The sequence below is a fragment of the Notamacropus eugenii genome, chromosome 5 (genome assembly GCF_028372415.1).
Source record: "Notamacropus eugenii isolate mMacEug1 chromosome 5, mMacEug1.pri_v2, whole genome shotgun sequence".
Classification (NCBI taxonomy): Eukaryota; Metazoa; Chordata; class Mammalia; order Diprotodontia; family Macropodidae; genus Notamacropus; species Notamacropus eugenii.
The window spans coordinates 203,616,727-203,635,531 of NC_092876.1; positions in this window are offsets into that span (position 1 = coordinate 203,616,727).

The following is an 18,805-nucleotide window of genomic DNA, read 5'->3' on the forward strand; positions in this document are numbered from 1 at the left end:
TTCCTGCCTCAAGTCTTTCCTTACTCCAGTCCAACCTGCACTCAGCTGCCAAAGTAATCTTCCTAATGTGCAGGTCTGAAGATGTCACACATACACACACACACACACACACACACACTCACTCTACTCAAGAATCTCTAATGTCTCTTACTATTACATCCAAGACAAAAATATGATGTTATTTGACATTTATAACCCTTGATAACCTGGCTCTTACCTTTCACAATCTTCTATGTTCAGTAGCTTCTGAGTCTGTCTTACCTATTATTCTCCATTTGATCCCCGACAAAATATTTTCAGTGATTCCTGATTAACAACATATTGTAGTATGAGATATGGTAATGCTATGTCATCTTAATTCATACTTTTTTTTCACATTTTCCTTTAAATTTCTTGATCTCTCTGTACCATGAGTTGGATTTTATAAGTGTTTTGCTTTGTTCTTTAAAGTCACTTCTCAATAGTTAGTTCTATACTTAATTATTGTGGATTAATTTTTGTAGTATCATCAACTTAATATTTATATTTATTATTGCTTTTAAAAATTGTATTTATGCATGCTAACCCTGAACAATGAGATCTCTAATTATCTTCGCCTTCTTCAATTTCCATAGAGTTTTGTACATGTATCCTGAATATTACTTTTTATGTATCATGCCAGAGTTTTTAGTAATATACAGAAAGACTGATTGTTATACAGATTTATTTTATATCCCATTGTTGTAGTGGTCACTAATTATTTTAGTTATTTGTTTTCAATGAATTTCTCGGATGCTCTAAGGAATTAATATTAGCCATAAAAATAAATAATTTTGTTCTATCTTTGCCTATGGTCATTATCTTAATTTCTCTTTCTCAACTTACTGCTTTCAGAGCATTTCTAAAACCATATGACAGAAAGGTAATGATGTGCTTCCTTGTTTTATCATTGATCATATTAGAAAGGCTATTAATATTTCTCTCAAAAATGGCATTAATTTTATGTGTTAGATGAACTATTGGTTATATTAAAGAAATATCATTATTCCTATACTCTTTAGTGTTTTCTACATAAATGAAAACTGTATTTTACCAAAGGCTACTATTTTCATTTTTAATATAGTCTATTTGTAATTTTCCTAGTGTCAAACCATCTCTGATTTCCTGGCACAGATCCAAGATGACGATGATAAATAGTCTTTTAAAGATATTATTGTAGTCTCTTTGATCGTGTTCTATTGAATATTTTTAATCAATATTTATTAGTAACGTTGAGCAATTGTTTTAATACTCTGCTTCATCTCTCCCTGGCTTAGGTTCAAAGACCATTTTTTTTTGTTACATAGGAGGAGTTTAACAAGAATTTTTTTACCTCTATGTTTGCAGACAATTTATGTAGTATAAGAGTTAATTTTCTTTGAATGTTTGACAGGAATGACTTATAAGTCCATATGATACTGGGTGGTTTTTTTCCCTTAAATTTTGGGAGCACATTTTTCATTTTATTTTTCTGAAGTTAGTTACATTCTCTGTTTCTTATTCTGGTAATCTGTATACTTCATACTTTTGCAAAAACTCCTCAATTCCATTTCTGATTTCAATTATATTAGCATAGAATATTATATTTCTGACAATTTCATTTATATCCTCTTCATCTTTTGCAAATTCCTCATTTTCATTTTTTATGTTTTGGTCATTTAATTCTCCCTGCTTGCTTCAGGTTGGCCAATGCTTGGATTAATCTTTCAAAAAAGTAGCTTTTAGTTTTTTTTATCAATCTTATAGTTTTTGTTGTCAATTTTATCTTTCCTTTAATTTCCAGAATTTCTTAATTTGAAAAGTGAGGTTAATTTCTTGGTGTTATTTGGGGGTGGGGGTAGAGGGCTTTGTTTTGTTTTGTTTCAAATTGCATGATCAGTTCTTCAAGGTTTTCTTTCTCTTGTTTAAGAAAATGTTTTAGAGATAAAAAATTTCTTCCAAAGACTGCTTTGGCTGCATTCCAAAAGTGTTGTGTATGTTGTCTCATTGCTATAAATGTATTTATGTATATGAGTTTATTCTGGTTTGGCATGGCCCCTTTACAAACATTGATCATATGGTGGAACATAAAAAAAATTAATAGATACAAAAGTGCAGAAATATTAAACACACAAGCTCCAGACGAAAACATAATACCAACTGAGGACAATAAGGAAAAGATTAGAGAGCTAAAAGTAGCTACACTAAATTCTTAATCCTTGACTTTCAAAAGAGAATCTAGGAAGCTTGATTAAGAATAACTTCTTATACCCCTCCATAATCTTGGACTGTGACTTCAAGGTAGAGATCATGACCCTGGATACAGTAGTTGGGTCAGTGATACTGGTCTTTCTGCCCTGCATTCTCACGTTCTCCCACAGACCTGGATAGGATAGCTATCCTGAGATAACAGTGATCTCTGTACTATGTTCCCCACCACAGTCCTGCAGTGGGATGCTGAACCAGACTTAGGCCTAGGCTTTCAAACAATCTTGAATGATGCTCATCTAACATTCTATCCCCTTCCACAGTCTTAGGTGGGGCTACTTGAACAAAGGTCTCTATGGGTCTGCCCCTTGCTTCCTGGGTAGAGGAGTTCCAGTCTATTGTCTCAATTATAGATGGAAGTATGCAAGGGAAGATTAGGATACTGGTACAGATTTATAATTCACAGCCCATTCTTTTGCTTTTGTGTATCTGCCTGTGCACTGGTGTTGACTGTTGATGGAAAGGTAGGTACCTTAATGCTATTTCTCCGAACTTTTCTCTCCTATTTGTTGATTCTCTGTATCATTTGAAGTTGTATCCCACTGTCCCTGAAGTGATTCCAGGGGTAGCTGGGCTTGGTGGGATCATTTTTGCTGCATTTTTTTCCCTGGGAGTTTTATGTACTTAAAGTTTAAAATTCCAATAATATAAAGACAAGCTAACATTTGAAGAGCTCATAGGGTAACCACTAAGAAACAAAAGCATCTTTGCATCTGAAAAATAATCATTGCTAAGATTTACACTTGGATATGAATATATATATGTATTATATACGTATATAATATGTGTATTATATACGTATATAATACATATATATATATATTCGAGGGCAGTGGGATTAATAGCTATATTAGATGACTTTGCTAACAGACACTAAGATACTACAAGGGTATCACAAAGACCTTTGGCTACATAAATGTGTTGTTAAAAGTGATGTTCAATTCAGGCAGTATTATAGTGATAACTATTGAGTTAAAATTGTATCTTCCCAGTTACCTATTGATATATGTCTACATATCCTGATAGCACCCATTACCATGGTACCTGGGTGCTAATAAGAGATACCATAGTGAGAACATTTTGCATTTTCCAGAAGCCCAAACCTGTTGCGAGAACAAAGCACTAAATCCTACACTTGGTTGTCGATTGGAAGTGCTTCTACATAAGATGGACTTTTATGCAAAGCTGCTGTTTGATCTGGGATAATTAGAGCATTGTGAAAAATATCTTAATTCTGCATTGTTCACAACAGGGAGAAAGACAGTAGGAGAAACAGCCCAGGAGAAGAGGCCTTTGGTAGCTCTAAAAACAGAAATGTCTGAGACTGAAGTCAATGACAATAAATAGGAAAGGCAAATAGACTTCTATCCATGTGAACCTGAAGTAAGAGTAGTTGGGGAAGCCACATGTAAAGAGAATTGGTTAGGTTTAGAAATAAGGGGAAAAGGAAATAGGTTGTCCTGTGATGATCAAGGTGGTTAGGGGGACATCTCTCTTACAGTCATTGTCAGCAAGATTCTTGCTGGCATTTTCCTTAATAAGTAGATCCTTCATCTAGAAGATAGTCATCTACCAGAGAGTCAATGTCACTTCTGGAAGGGCCAAGGAACAATTAATGTGGTGTTGGCTGTCCAATGACTCCAGGAGAAATGCCAAGAGAAGAACAGAGGTCTATACACAACATTCACCAGTCTGATCAAGGCCTTTGATACTGTCAGTCATGAGGATTTGTGCAAGATCTGGCAAAATTTGGTTGTCCAGAGATGCTTATCAGTATTATATGTCAATTCCATAATGGCATTTTTGCATAGGTTCTGGATAATGGATGATGTTCCCATACTTTCCCAGTTGCCAGCAGAGTGAAGCAAAGTTGTGTGCTTGTTGCCATATTTTTAATATGATTTTTTTGTTCATTTTTTTAAACAATATTGTTAGATACCTTCAATAAGGAAGAAAACAGGATCAGGGTCAGCTATTTAATTTCATAGTATTTTCCCAATTACATGTTAAAGCAATTGTTAGCATTCATTGTTATAATATTTTGAGTTCCAATTTTTCTCCCTCTCTTCTTTGCTCCCCTCTTCTGAAAATAATAGGCAATTTGATTTAGGTTATACATGTGCTACCATGTAAAATATATTTCCATGTTAGTCACAGCTCTGAAAGAAAGAAACAGGTCAAAAGGAAAAAGAGCACAAAAAAGAATAAAGTGAGTGAAAAAAGTATACTTCAATGTGCATTGAGTCCATCAGTTCTTTATCTAGATGTGGATAGCATTTTCCTTAGTGAGACCTTTATACTTGTCTTGGATCATTGTGTTACTGAGAAGAGCTAAGTCATTCATAGTTGATCATCACACAATGTTGCTGATACTGTGTTCAGTGTTCTCTGGTTCTGCTAATTTTATTTTGCATCAGTTCTTATAAGTCTTTACAGGATTTTCTGAAATCTGCCTGTTCATCATTTCTTATTGAACAATAGTATTCCATTACATTCATATACCACAGTTTATTCAGCCACTCCCTAATTGAAGGGTATCCCCTCAACTTCCAAAATTTTCCAACATGGAAAGGGGTGCTATTATTATTTTTGCACATGTAGTCCTTTTCCCTTTTTTATGATCTCTTTGGGATACAGAGTTAGTAGTAGCATTGTTGGATCAAAGGGTATGCACTGTTTGGTTCCCCTTTGAGCATAGTTCCAAATTGCTGTCCAGGATGATTGGATTATTTCCTAAGGCCACTTACTCATAGTGCATTAGTGTCCCAATTTTCCTACATATTCTCCAACGTTTATCAATTTCCCCTTTTTGTCATATTAGCCACAGTTGTAAAGTAAAATGGGACCTCAGAGTTGTTTTTATTTGCATTTTTCAAGTCAAAAGTGATTTAGAGCACTTCTTCATATGTCTATAGATAGCTTTGATTTCTTCATCTGAAAACTGCTTACCCATATTCTTTGGCCATTTATCAATCAGAGAATGGCTTGTATTCTTATAAATTTCACTCAGTTGGCTATATATTTGAGAAATAATGCCTTTATCAGAAACACTTGCTGTAAAGATCATTTCCTAGTGTTCTGATTTGCTTCTAATCTTGGTTTTGTTTGTGCAAAATTTTTTAATTGAATATAATCAAAATTATCTATTTTTTATTTCATAATACTCTCTATCTCTTGTTTAGTCATGAGCCTGTAACTCACTTACTTTCTCCTTTAAGAATTTAGATGCTCTACCACTTGGTGCATATATGTTGAGTACTGATATTTACTTCATTTTCTATCATACCTTTTAGTGAAGATGTGGTTTCTTTCTTATCTCTTTTAATTAGGTCTATTTTTTCCTTTTACTTTGTCTGAAATAAAGATTGCTAACCATGCTAATTTTTACTTCAACTGAAGTATAATAGATTCTGCTCTAATCCCTTACCTTTACTTTTTTATGGGAGATTCTATTCCATCATATTCAGAGTTACTATTACTAACTGTGTATTTCCCTCCAACCTATTTAATCTCCTGCTGGTCTTCTCTCTCCTTTCACCCTTTCCCTCCTTGACAGTGTTTTGCTTCTGTCTGGCACCTCCCTTGTCTGCCCTCCCTTCTGTCAGTCTGCCCTCCTTTTACTTAATCTCTTCCCCTTCTACTTTTCTATTGGGTAAGAGATTAGTATCTTCAACTGATTGTGTATATGATTCCCTCTTTGAGCTAATATTGATGGAAGTAAGGCTCAAGCAATAACCATCACCCACTCTCCATCTTTCCTTCCACTGTAATAGGTTTTTAGTGCCTCTTCATGTGAAAAGTTTATCCCATTCTACCTCCCTTCCTTCCACACCCAGTGTACTCTTATTTCTCATCCCTTAATTATTTTTTATGTCATTCCCTCAAATTCACCTTATACCCATGCCCTCTATCTATGTATATTCTAGCTGTACTATTAGTGGTACAGTTTTTAAGAATTATAAATATCATCTCCTTACATAAGAATGTAAACAGTTCAGCTCCATTGAATCCTTTATGTTTTCTCTTCCTCTTTTACCTTTTAAGGCTTCTCTTGGGTCTTGATATTGAAAATCAAGTTTTTGGTTTAGTTCTGGTCTTCTCCTTATGAAACCTGATATGATTCTTTTTCATTGAATGACCATTTTTCCCTTGATGTATTATGCTTAATTTTCTAGGTAGGTGATTTATGGTTCTAGACCTAGCACCTTTGCCTTCAGGAATATCATACTCCATGACCTCAGATCCTTCAATATGGCAGCTGCCAAATCCTCCATAATACTGATTGTGACTCCCTCATATTTGAATTGTTTCTTTCTGGCCACTTGTAGTATTTTTTCTTGACCTGATAGTTTTGAAATTTGAATATAATGTTTACTGGAGTTTTTATTTTGGAATCTTTTTCCTGAAGTATTTCATGGATTCTTTTAATGCCTATTTTGCCATCTAGTTCAGAACATCAGGACAATTTTCCTTGATAATTTTTTGAAAGATGTTGTCCAGATCCTCTTTTTGATCATGGCTTTCAGGTAGTTCAATGATTCTGATATTGTTTTTCCTAGACCTATTTTCCAGGTCAGTTGTTTTTCCCATGAGCTATTTTATATTTTCTTCTTTTTTTTATTCCTTTGAATTTGTTTGAATGATTCTTGATATCTCATAGAATCATTAGCTTCTACTTGGGCAATTCTAACTTTTAAGGTGTTTTCTCTAATTGGCTTTTGTATTTTCTATTTGGCCAATTGTACTCTTTAAAGAGTTGTTTTCTTCAGTCAATTTTTGTATCTCCTTTTCCATTTCAGCAATTCTACTTTTTAAGCAGTTTCCAAAGCTGTTGGCTATTTTTTCATGCTTCTCTTGCATCTCTCTCACTTCTTTTCCAATTTTTTCTTCTACCTTTCTTGTATGATTTTAGGCCTCTTTTTGAGCTCTTCCATGAGTTCTTTCTGGGCCTGAGGGCATTTCTCATTTTTCTTTGAGGTTTTGCCCATTGGTGTTTGGACATTGCTGTCCTCTTCTGACTTTGTGTCTTGCTTTTCCCTGTCACCATAGTAACCTTCTATGGTCAGATTCTTGTTGTTTGCTTATATTTTGTGGGAGGGACTTTTGCCTTTCCTTTAAATTTTAGCTCTGTACCCCTGATAAAAAGGCTGCTGTCTCAGGCTTCTTGTGCCATGGCTGCTTGTCCTAGTTATTTACCGGTGTAGTACTTATACTGCCCTGAGGCACCTGGGGGAAACTTGTATCTGATGAGGTTCTGAGTGGGTAGGATGGGGAGTGGTTGATGGGACTGCAGGCCATAGGTGTCTGACAGCTTACCTGCTAATGAGCTGGTTTCCTAGTGGTGGTGTCTGGTTTGTGCTGAGACCTAGTGCAGTTTTCCTGCATTTCCCAGGGCTACCCTGAGGCACATGGAGGTCTGGCTACTGGAAGGGGCCTGCTTGCTTGGGGCTATGATGAAGTACATGCTGGTCTGGACTACTTTCTTATCCTGCTGGAGGATGCCAGTTCACCCAGGGCTACACTAAAGCACATAGTGGTTCTCAGAACTAGAGTCTGCCGTTTCCTCTGGCCATGGTAAGGCATGTATATTGGTGTTCACCTGTTCCACCACCCTGGACATTGTTTTGCTTCTTATGCAGTGCTTTTTATGACCCCAATTTCTTCCTAAAACTAAGCTCCATTAAAAACTAATATTTTTACAGCAATACAGTATATCTGTAAGTCATCCATTTATCTAAACACAACAAAGCAGAAATCAGAGAAGTTATATATAGGAGAATATATGTCAGACAATACTGAGTGAAGAACCTCTTTCATTAGGAGGTAACTCAACTCAACCAAGAAATAGGGACTCAGATCTCATCCAATGAAAAACTCTTCAAAATCTGTAGAATAGCAAACTGGGAATAAGGATGTGATAGAGAATGCCTCCTCCTCTCATGTTTTCCCAGAGCCTTTTCCTTCAGCAACTTAAATTGGTATTGATCTCTTCCATCTTCTTAAGTCAGCTTGATGATCAAAGAAAACTTGGAACTTGACCAGTCCCAAAGTCCATAAACTATTAAACTTGAAAAGGACACAAGCCAAGACTAAAGGGGAGGGAGAATTGGTACCTGATTTTTTTGTTTGCAGATGATTGTGCACTCACTGAAACCCCTGAGCCTGAGATGCAGCAAAGTATGTATTGCTTCTTTGCTACCTGTGCTAATTTGGGCCTAACAATTAATACCAAGAAAACAGAGGTTCTCTACCAGCCAGTACTGCACCATCCATATATAGAACTGTCAGCTATAGCAAATTGAGAAATTTTGAATGTTGTGACTAAGTTCACTTACCTTGCTTGGCACTATACCTTCCAGAGATGTAATGCCAATGAAATGTCCATAGCAGTTACTACAAACATGCGTACATATTTCCAGGGTAAATTTACAAAATATAAATAACCCTCTTGCTCAAAGGCAAAACCAAAATATTTATTCAAGATACTAGAAAGCCAAATCCACCATGGTAACAAAGAAGTTTATACACATCACCAATCCAGGGAGCACTGACATCCCCAAGCTTTCCCTCCATTAGGTCTCCCCACAAACAAGCTCCCTTAGGCAAAATTCTTCCCTCTCTCATTCACACTAGCTACTCTGCTTCAGCTCTGCCTCATTCTCACTTCCTGCTCCACTTTTCCTGATCCACCCATTTGACAAACTTTTCTCACCATGTCATGTGACTCAGGCTGCATCACAGCAGAGTCAGCTAGGCCCGAGCTCAAAGCAGCTCTAAAAAGTCTGTTAATGGGCATGAAAGATCTTCCCATTCCATTAACATTACAGATGTTCACATAGATCATGAGGTTGACACATGTATTTCCAGATTTAGCTCAGTGTTTCGGAGGCTCCAAAGGAAAGTGTGAGAAAGCAAAGGTATTGGATTGCCTATCAAACTGAAGGCCTCCAGAGGAAATTGTGCTGACCTTATTGTTGTATGCCTATGAAACCTGGACAGTAACCAGCACCATGCCAGGAAACTGAAATGCTTTCATCCAAATTGTCTTAGGATGATACTGAAGATCACCTGACAAGACAAGGTACTAGACACAGGTCTGTTCTGAAGCTGAACTGCCAAGCATTCAAACTTTACCAAAGAGAGTGCAACTCTGAGGGGTTTGCCACATTATTCAGATGCTAAATGTATATTTGCCTAAAACGCTATTTTATAAAGAACTCACATAAGTCAAGTGCTCCCATGAAGTTCAGAAGAAATGATACAAAGACACTCTCAATGTCTCTCTAAAGAACTTTGGATTCAATGATGAGACATGGGAGACACTGGCATAGAACTGCCTAGCATGGCGTGCCCATATCAAAGAAGATATTGTGCTCTATGAGACAAGCAGAATTTCAGTGGCTCAAAAGAAATGTGAGATATACAAATTTAAAGACTCTCCACTCCAAACGTTCATGTGGACTATTTGTACCCAACCTATGGTAGCACCTTCTGAGCTGATATTAGTCTGATCGACCACAGTCAGACACATTATACCTTGACCCCAACATAGTAACATCATATTTGTCCCCTTTGAGAGTGAAGGACGACAACCCACCAATAAGTTAGGTTTAGAAATAAGGGAAAAAATTCTAATGACCAACAGACATTGTGTAATGTTTTATGTTTCAATCACAATTAGTGGGTGCAAACAGGACATGCATCTAGAAGAGAATATCTATTTTGTTCTCTAGCTTATTTGGTCAGATGAAATATTTCCTAGAAGAATGCAGAAAAGATCAAGGAAGGGAAAAAAGAAAGATACTCTAAGAAAAGTAAAGGAGATCTATATTACCTGTGTCAACTTAATGGTGACATCGTGATTGGATAACAGTTCATTTAGAGGAATATGAAATTGATTAGATCACCATGTGCAGAATATTGTCTAATAGATTAACACTGATAGGAACAGAGTATTTTAGTGGAGTGCTCTGAACATACCTTACCTGCTCATCATTTAATCAGTGATTTGGATGAAGGCGCAGAATATATGCTTATCAAATTCGTGGATAACTTAAAGCTGGGGACTATTACATTGGATGACAGCTACAATAGCACACTGACATGCACAAGAGAAAATTTAATAGGGATGAATGTCTCCCCAAAGTCCTGCTTCGGTGCTCAATGGACAGTGTAGAGCTGACCTTGTCATTTCAAAAGTGATGACAAAAGACTTTCTATTGAGCAGGAGAGTGTTTAGATGCACATGTGGCAACAGACAATATTGACCCTTACTAAACACAGAGAAGCTTGTGGCTATAGATTAGCTAACAGGTGATGAATCAATTCTTCATCAAAAGAGACCCCACAAAATAGATAAAAATTCAAAATAACTTTCAATCATGTGATCCCTTGTCCATCTGCATGATAAAATTGTCAGAGAAGCAAAAAGGGGGTTATGGGGTACTAAGAATCACACAGTTTTTAGATCTACCTATAAACATTATCTTAATTTTTGGTGCACTAAACTCTAAATGAGAGTGAAGATTGAAGGGAGCTCAGGATCTAGAATCAAAGGACCTAAGTCTGATTACTACCCATGTGACCTTGAACAGTCTCTTTAGGCTGCAGTTTCCTCATCCCTAAAATAATAAAGTTGAGTTAAATGACCTGTAAGGTACAAGTCTAAATCAACGATTCTATGATCTTTGTCCAATGAACAAGTTGATACACTGCTGGAGAAGCAAATCACTTTCAGATTCATGTTACAAACTAAGTCATAAGTAATAAAGTAGTTTCAGTTCATAGGTTATCCTCAGAGAGTCAAGTGAAAGAGCTATTTTTCCTTGTGTGTCTAGGAAAAAACAAAAAAACAAAATAAGCTTTGGCAAAAAGATCATCATGAAAACAATTTTTAGCTTATGTGCTGACAACTGTTTTAGAGGATGAAGAAGTAGGGGAATTCTACAAAGAATTTGATAAGATGATCCCAATTAAATCAACATGAACTTGGTGATTTTAATAAAAAGGTGGTCATAGGGGAGGATGATGAAATTCTGAGAGCATTTAGGAATTGGTTTTCAAAGCAATTCAAAGGGGAAAAAATACCTCGTGCTTGGCAAAAATCAAAGATCTTATAATTACTAAAAAAGTTACTGAGTAAAATATTTTTTAAAATATTCATGTCTAGTTTCCTATCACTATGAAATTTTTATAAGAAAAATATTTATCTATATAAATATAAAGAGATATAATCTATATAAAATCTTTATTAAAATATACATATAAGTATATATATACACATGTAAGAATACATATGCACACACATATATAAAACTATGTATGTATATGTAATGTGTACACACATGTATACTCACATACATACACACACATATATACATCTATAAAAATATGAGTAGATATCAGGTAGACTTGAACAACTCAGCTTCATGCTTCAAGCAGCTAAAAGGGGCAGGGATATAAAAGCCCTGTGGTTATGTTTTATTTCTCTTTCTCTGTCTCTCTGTGAATATATGTATAAGTTTGTATGTAAATCTGTATATATGTAAATGTATATGTATAAAATCATGTAAAAATCATGCAGGATTCCTTGGAAGATGAAATAACATTGCTGGACAATGAGATGAGTATAAAATTCAATAGGAGTAGGGGAGTGACCTGGATTGTTTTGTGATTGTTCAGTAAGGAGATATAAAAAACACTGGGAATGTAAGGACACAGCTGGTTCATTCATGAGAGAGTCTGGCTCCTTTTGAAATGAACAATGTTGCTCCTCTTCCACTGAGCTAGTCCCTTGGTCCAACCTTAGAAAAACAATTGAGGGTGAAACTCCAAAGTCCCACAGTAAAACTAAAAATGGAGGAATCTAACAGCACGTTATTTTCTACTGGCATTGACAAAAGGATATGGCAGCATAGTGAGGCAGCTCCCTTTTCTGGTGAGTAAATCCTGTGCACTGGGATGGGGTTTTGTATTTGGAATAATTAAAAAAAAACCTGTTGTCCAGTCCTTCCTTTAATATTTAGTATTATTGTTTGTCTGTTTTCAAAGAGGATAAATGATATCACAGGGTGATGTCTTGATTTGTGTGTGAATTAGATTTAAATGTGGCAGAATTGCACAAAATTGTCAGCTCACTTTCTTCCAGAGTCAGCAAAGTCCAGTGGCAAGACAAAAGTGAAGACAACTGTCAGTGGCCCAGCATGTGGTAGGTGATCCTGGTATCTTTGATGTCTGATAGGGTGTATGGGGTGTACAGAGAGGATGAGACTTCTGGTGTAAGGGCTTACTGGGCTATTTTAAGGTTGCTCATCCACCTTTGATCACCCAACTCTTTGCTCATTCACCTGTCACCCCACTCTCACCTGTGGCTCCAAGAAGCTATAGCATGTGCATCAGACACACCCAAGTAAAACTGTCTCTGGAGACAGGCTAAAACAGGTTGACAGGAACTGATAGGTTACTATCAAACCCAATGGTGAGTTAGGAGCGTGTCTACCCCAAGCATTTGAAGACATTCCTCAGCAGAATGGGCAGATGTAAACAATTTGTTCCAATGGCCATGAAGGCAACTGAAGCAGGTTCTGTGGAGTGTCGCAAACTTGATACTTAACTGGTTGTGTGACATAAGTCTAATCATTAAGGTCTATGGACCTTAAAACTATTTCCTAGAACTTTTCTTCTAAGACAGAAGAATGTAGGTTTAATACTAGAAAGGACCCTAGAAATTAACTAGTCAGTCCAACTTCTTCATTTTATAGAAGAGAACCTTAGACCCAGAGTCAAAGTAACTAGGTCAGGATTAGATAGGAACTAAGTAAAAGAGTCAAGCTTCTTAGAAAGGGTCACAACCTGTGACGGTGGAGGGAGATTCCCCATCAGGAGGTCCCACACTAAAAAAATCGTGGATTCTTTACACATTTCAATATTTATGTCTAGAGAAAAGCTAGATCCAATATGATATAATGTATGTAGGACTGTTCTTGAAGTCAAGAAGCTCTGGGATCAAGTCCTATCTTTGATGCAGACAGGTTATATGACCTTAGGTAACATATCCTTCTAATTCTCAGGCCAATTTAGTATAATAAGTTAAAATCAAGTTTGGAATGTAGCTAGGTGGGACAATGGATAGAGCACTGGGCCTGGAGCCAGGAGACCCTAAGTTCATATCCAGTCTCAGATACTTAAGCTGTGTGACCTTGGATGAGTCACTCAACCTTGTCTGCTTGTATGTCCTCAGACATAAAACTGAGAGAGTAATAGCACCTATATCAAGGATCAAATGAGATAATAATTATAAAGTACTTAGCACAGTATCCACCAGATAGTAAGTACTCCATGTTAATGAGGAGGAGGAGGTGGTTGAAGATGATGGTGTAATCTAGACTGGTGGAAGGGGTTTCCACACACCAGCAAAATCACAGTTGCAGACCAGAAAATAAAGAACAAAAGCCCATGGCTGGGCATACAGTAGGAACTCAACAAACACTTATCAACAAAGAAATAGGAGGATCTGAAAATAAAATTAAAGCATTTGATCAAAATGTAAAGAAGTTGTAATATCAGAGTTATTTCTGCCGCTCTTGCTCCTTGCCTTAAATAGCAGATGAATTTCTGAGGGAAAAGCATATTTAGGATACTGAGGCAAATAAATGTAGCTGCTAATACGTGTTCATGCATGAGGAAAGAAACTGCTCCCTCTGTGCAATGTTGCTGGAAAGTGAGAATGAACTTCTCTGCTACGTGTCACTTTCCCTTATGATTCCATTTCATTGCTCCCCTGATCCCTAAGCCCCAAATGGAGTAAAGAGTAGATGAGGCTACATTATTTAAACTTTACCTTCCTCTGCATTAGTTTATCCCACTTCCCCTTTAAGTGGGAGCCTCTCCTTTACTTCCTAGGAGAGATCGAGCAGCCCTCCTCCAATCTCCTGGGACACTGAATGAATTCTAGGAAGGGAAACACCAATACCCAACATGGCAATTTGAGTAAGGGAGCCAAGGAATGGCATGTTTGTCATTCTGTCTGATGACAATGAAAGATCCCAGTCATGAAAGGGGTAAACAATGGAACAGTCTGTGTGCTTGTATTTTTAGCCTACATACAAGAGGCTCACAACCTTCATTTTCACAGCAACATAAATATTATGCCTATAATTAACCATGAACATTTGATGAAGTTTGAGAACATTATCTACACTTGCTTAATATCACAAAATGTCACTCTCAATTCCAGATGCCTTTGAAGTATGGAAAGGACTGGTGTGTGCTGCCAAATTTTGAAACAAATACTTGGTGGAAAATTACACCTTAGCGAGGACAATCACCAAGTAAATAGGTAATAATGGATATGTATATTGTACATGAGTTTGACACAGGGCATAAAAATATCCGAGGACACTGAAGACCGAATTTCTATAAAGAGGATTCTAATGGAGAGAGCAGTCATGCTCTATCAGAGAGACGGATGGATTTCTCAGAAGTATTTTCCACATATGTGAGCGATGTGGCCCCTCATTAAAATGCCCTGGGTTTGGGGGGCAGGGGACAGATTTGTAGGCAGGTGGTCGGTTTTTCCTCAGTAATTGCTGTGTTTGGGTTAGAGAAGCTAATGAGGCAGGCCAAGTACTTTGGAAGCCTATTCTGATTGTAGGGGAAACATTTTTTTTTTAATTTAGCAGAAAGGATCTTTGCCAGGAAAAAAATAAAAGAGAGAAAGCATTCATTTATTATTCTTCTATCACTCATATTGCTTATGATAAAATCTAGTATGTTCATTTTCTTTAAACAAAAACCTCCTTACTGCTTAACTTCCTCACTGTCCATCTTCCTTCATTTAGTTTTTTGTTTAACAGGCCACATATTGGGCAGAGGGCAGTGGGATACCTCAAAGATGAAATGTCCAATGTGACGGCCAAATATAATGGCTAAGACTTCTAGGTTAATTTGACTGAGACCTCTGGCATGGAACCCCCTACAGCATTTGGCCCCAAACTACAATTCTAGTCATCTCCCACTGTTCCCATTAGCCCTGTATCTTGTGCTCCAGACAGGGTAGGCTTCCACAAGTCCAGTAATTTCTCACTTTTGTCAGTCAGTCAGTAAATCAAGAACAAGCATTTATTAAGTGCTTATTATACACCAGGAATTGTTCTAAGACTAGGGGTAGAAACCAAAAAAAGGCTGAAACAGTACCTTGCCCTCAGGGAGCTCCCAGTCTAATGGGGGAGCCCACAAACAAAAAAGATGAATACAGGACACACTGGAGATTATCAACAGAGGGAAGGCACTAGCATTAAGAAGAATTGGGGGAGGTGGAGCCAACATGGCCGAGAGAAGCCAGGAAGTTGCCTGAGCTCTCCCCAGTTTCCCTCAGAGACAAAGTTAAATAAAGCCTCTAAAAGAATTCTGAAATGACAGAATCCCTCCTCAAAAAAAACCAAAAACAAAAGCAAAGTGAAACAATTTTCCAGCCCAAGATAAATTAGAAGGACTTAGGAAAGATCTGCCTTACTTGGGTAAAAGGAGAGTGGAGCCCAGCGCAGGTGGTGTCTATGCAAGCCAGTGGGAAGGTCCAAGTAACAGCACAGATCGGTACTAGAGGCCCTGTGGTCCTGGCTCAGCAGGCTGGTGGTACAGAAGGCCAGTTGTGAGGCCTTCAGCTCCAGCACAACAGCAAACTGCCAGCCTCAGAACCCAGGGCACAACAGGTGCGACCAGGCCAGAATACCTTAAAGAACTGGGCAAGCCATCAGGTGCCCCAGAGGCCCTGGCACAGAAAGCCAGTGACCAGGCTCCTGGCCCCCAGTGCAAGAAGCTTGGGACAATGCCCCCTAGAAGCAGGTTAAATCAAATTAACCAAAGATTTACTTATTTTATTGATCTTTTTCATAAAATTAAAAGCTATTTTGCCAATAAATGTTTGACAATAAATCTGACAGTCTAAGTGAAATGATACATATTTACAAAAATATAAAATGCCCAGATTAAAAGAAGAGGAAATAAAATACTTAAAAAAACCCATTTTAGGAAAAGAAATTGAACAAGCCATCAATGAACTCCCTAAGAAAAAACTGCCAAGGCCAGATGGATTTAGAAGTGAATTCTACCAAACATTTAAAGAAATATTCATTCCTACACTACATAAACTATTTGGGAAAACAGACAAAGAAGGAGTCCTACTAAACTCCTTTTTTTGATACAAATATGGTGCTGATACCTAAATCAGGAAGAATCAAAACAGAGAAAGAAAATGGTAGACCAATTTCCCTAAAGAATATTGATACCAAAGTTTTAAATAAAATATTAACAAAGAGATTACAGCAATATATCACAAGGTTAACACACCATTACCAGATGGGATTTATACCAGGTTTGCAGGGCTGGTTCAATATTAGGAAAGATATTAGCATATTGACCATATCAATAACAAAAATCATACGATTATCTCAATAGATTGAAGAAAAGGCTTTTGACAAAATACAGCACCCATTCCTATGGAAAAAAAAGACTAGAGAGTGTAGGAAAATTACTGGGAAAACTGGAGAATAGTATGGCAGAAACTGAGCATAGAACATCATCTTATACCATATACCATATACCAAGATAAAGTCAAAATGATTTAAATTTAAAGGGTGATACCATAAACAAATTAGGAGAGCAAAGAATGGTTTACCTGTCAGTTCTATGGAGAAGGGAAGAATTTATGACAAAGACGGAGAAATCCAAAATGGATAATTTGAACTACTATCATCAGGTCCGTATCCCAAAGAGTTCATAAAAAAGGGAAAAGGATCTACATGTACACAAATATTTGTAGAAGCTCTTCATTTGGTGGCCAAGAATTGGAAATTGACGGCATGCCCACCAATTAAGGGATGGCTGAACAAGTTGTGGTATATGAATATAATGAAATACTATTGTACTATTAGAAATGATGAGCAGACAGATTTCAGGAAAACCTGGAAAGACTTGCATGAACTGAGATGGAGTAAAGTGAGCAGAGCCAGGAAAACATTGTACACAAGTTTATGTATTTTATTGTGAATGATCAGCTATGATTGGCATCCCTTCTCAGCAACACAATGGTCCAAGACAGTTGCAAAAGTCTCGTGATGGAAAACACTATCTGTAGCCCGAGAAAGAGCTATGGAGTCTGAATGCAGGTCAAAGCAGACTATTTTCACTTTTTTTGTTCTTTTTAGTTTTTTGTGGTTTTTCCCTTTTGTTCTGTTTCTTCTTTCACAGCATGACTACTGTGAAAATGCATTTATATGATTACACGTGTATAATCTATATCAGATTGCTTGCCATCTTGGAGAGGGAGGATGGAAGAAAAAAAATTTGGAACTCAAAATTTTATAAAAAATGAATGTTGAAAATTATCTTTGCATGTAATTGGAAAAAATAAAATATCATTTCCAAAATACAAACAAACAAAAAACAGAGGAAGTGGGAAAGGCTTCTTGGCATCAGGTAAGATTTTATCTGAGATGTGAAGGAAGTTAAGACCAGAGATAAGCAGGGAGAGAATTCCAGGAATATTGCACAGGTAGTTAAAATACGCAGTCTTGTAGAGAGATGGAGTATTTTGTATGAGGAGCAGCAACTAGACCAGTGTCACTACATTGTAGAATATGCTAAGGTTCTAGAAGGTAATGGGCATTTAATGGTGCAATGGATAGAATTCTGTGCCTGAAGCAAGGGAGATCTGAATTCAAAACTGACCTTAGATATTGACTAGTTACATAATCCTGGATAAATCATTTAACTTTGTTTGCATCAGTTTCCTTATCTGTAAAATGAGCTAGAGAAGGAAATGGTAAATCTCTGCAGTGCCTTTGCCAAGAAAACCCTCACAAAGGGTCACAGAGTCAGATACCACTGAAAATAGCCAAATAGCAAAAGCAAGAAAAGGAGGAAGGGACTAGAATTTTAAGGGTTTTAGAAGATAAATGGGATTTTTATATTTAACTCTCATTGTAATGGAATTTATTGAATGAACTCTGTATCTTTGTTCAGGATGTATTTCTTCATTTCTAGGCTACTCCCAAACTTCCTTTTACATCTAAATTTAAAGGAGATTTTGATCTTAAGCTTACTGTTTGTGTGATCTTGGGCAAATCACTTATCTTCCTTGGATAGTTTCCTCATCCATTAAATAAGGTATTTAGACTAGATGGGCTCTGAGATCCCTTACAGTTTAAGGATCCTATCCTATGCCTCAAATTTCTCAACCTGTTTAAGACTCATTACTATGGTGGCTCTGGTCTGCATGGGGAAAATGCCTGGGCATTCCAAAAGAGTAAGCAAAAATGAAAGAAAGAGAGAGCGAAGGTGGTAAACAGAGTCCTTCATATAGAGAATGGAGGGCCACACTTCAAGAGTTCTATAGAGAGGATTCTTATTTCAGGTATGAATTAGACTAGTTGATGACAACTGAGTTACTTTGCCATTCTGAGATTTTGTGAGTTCTTAAGGGCAAAGATGTCAAATGTGATGGTCATAGCCATCAGCCATAGCTCAATGGCCATAACCATTC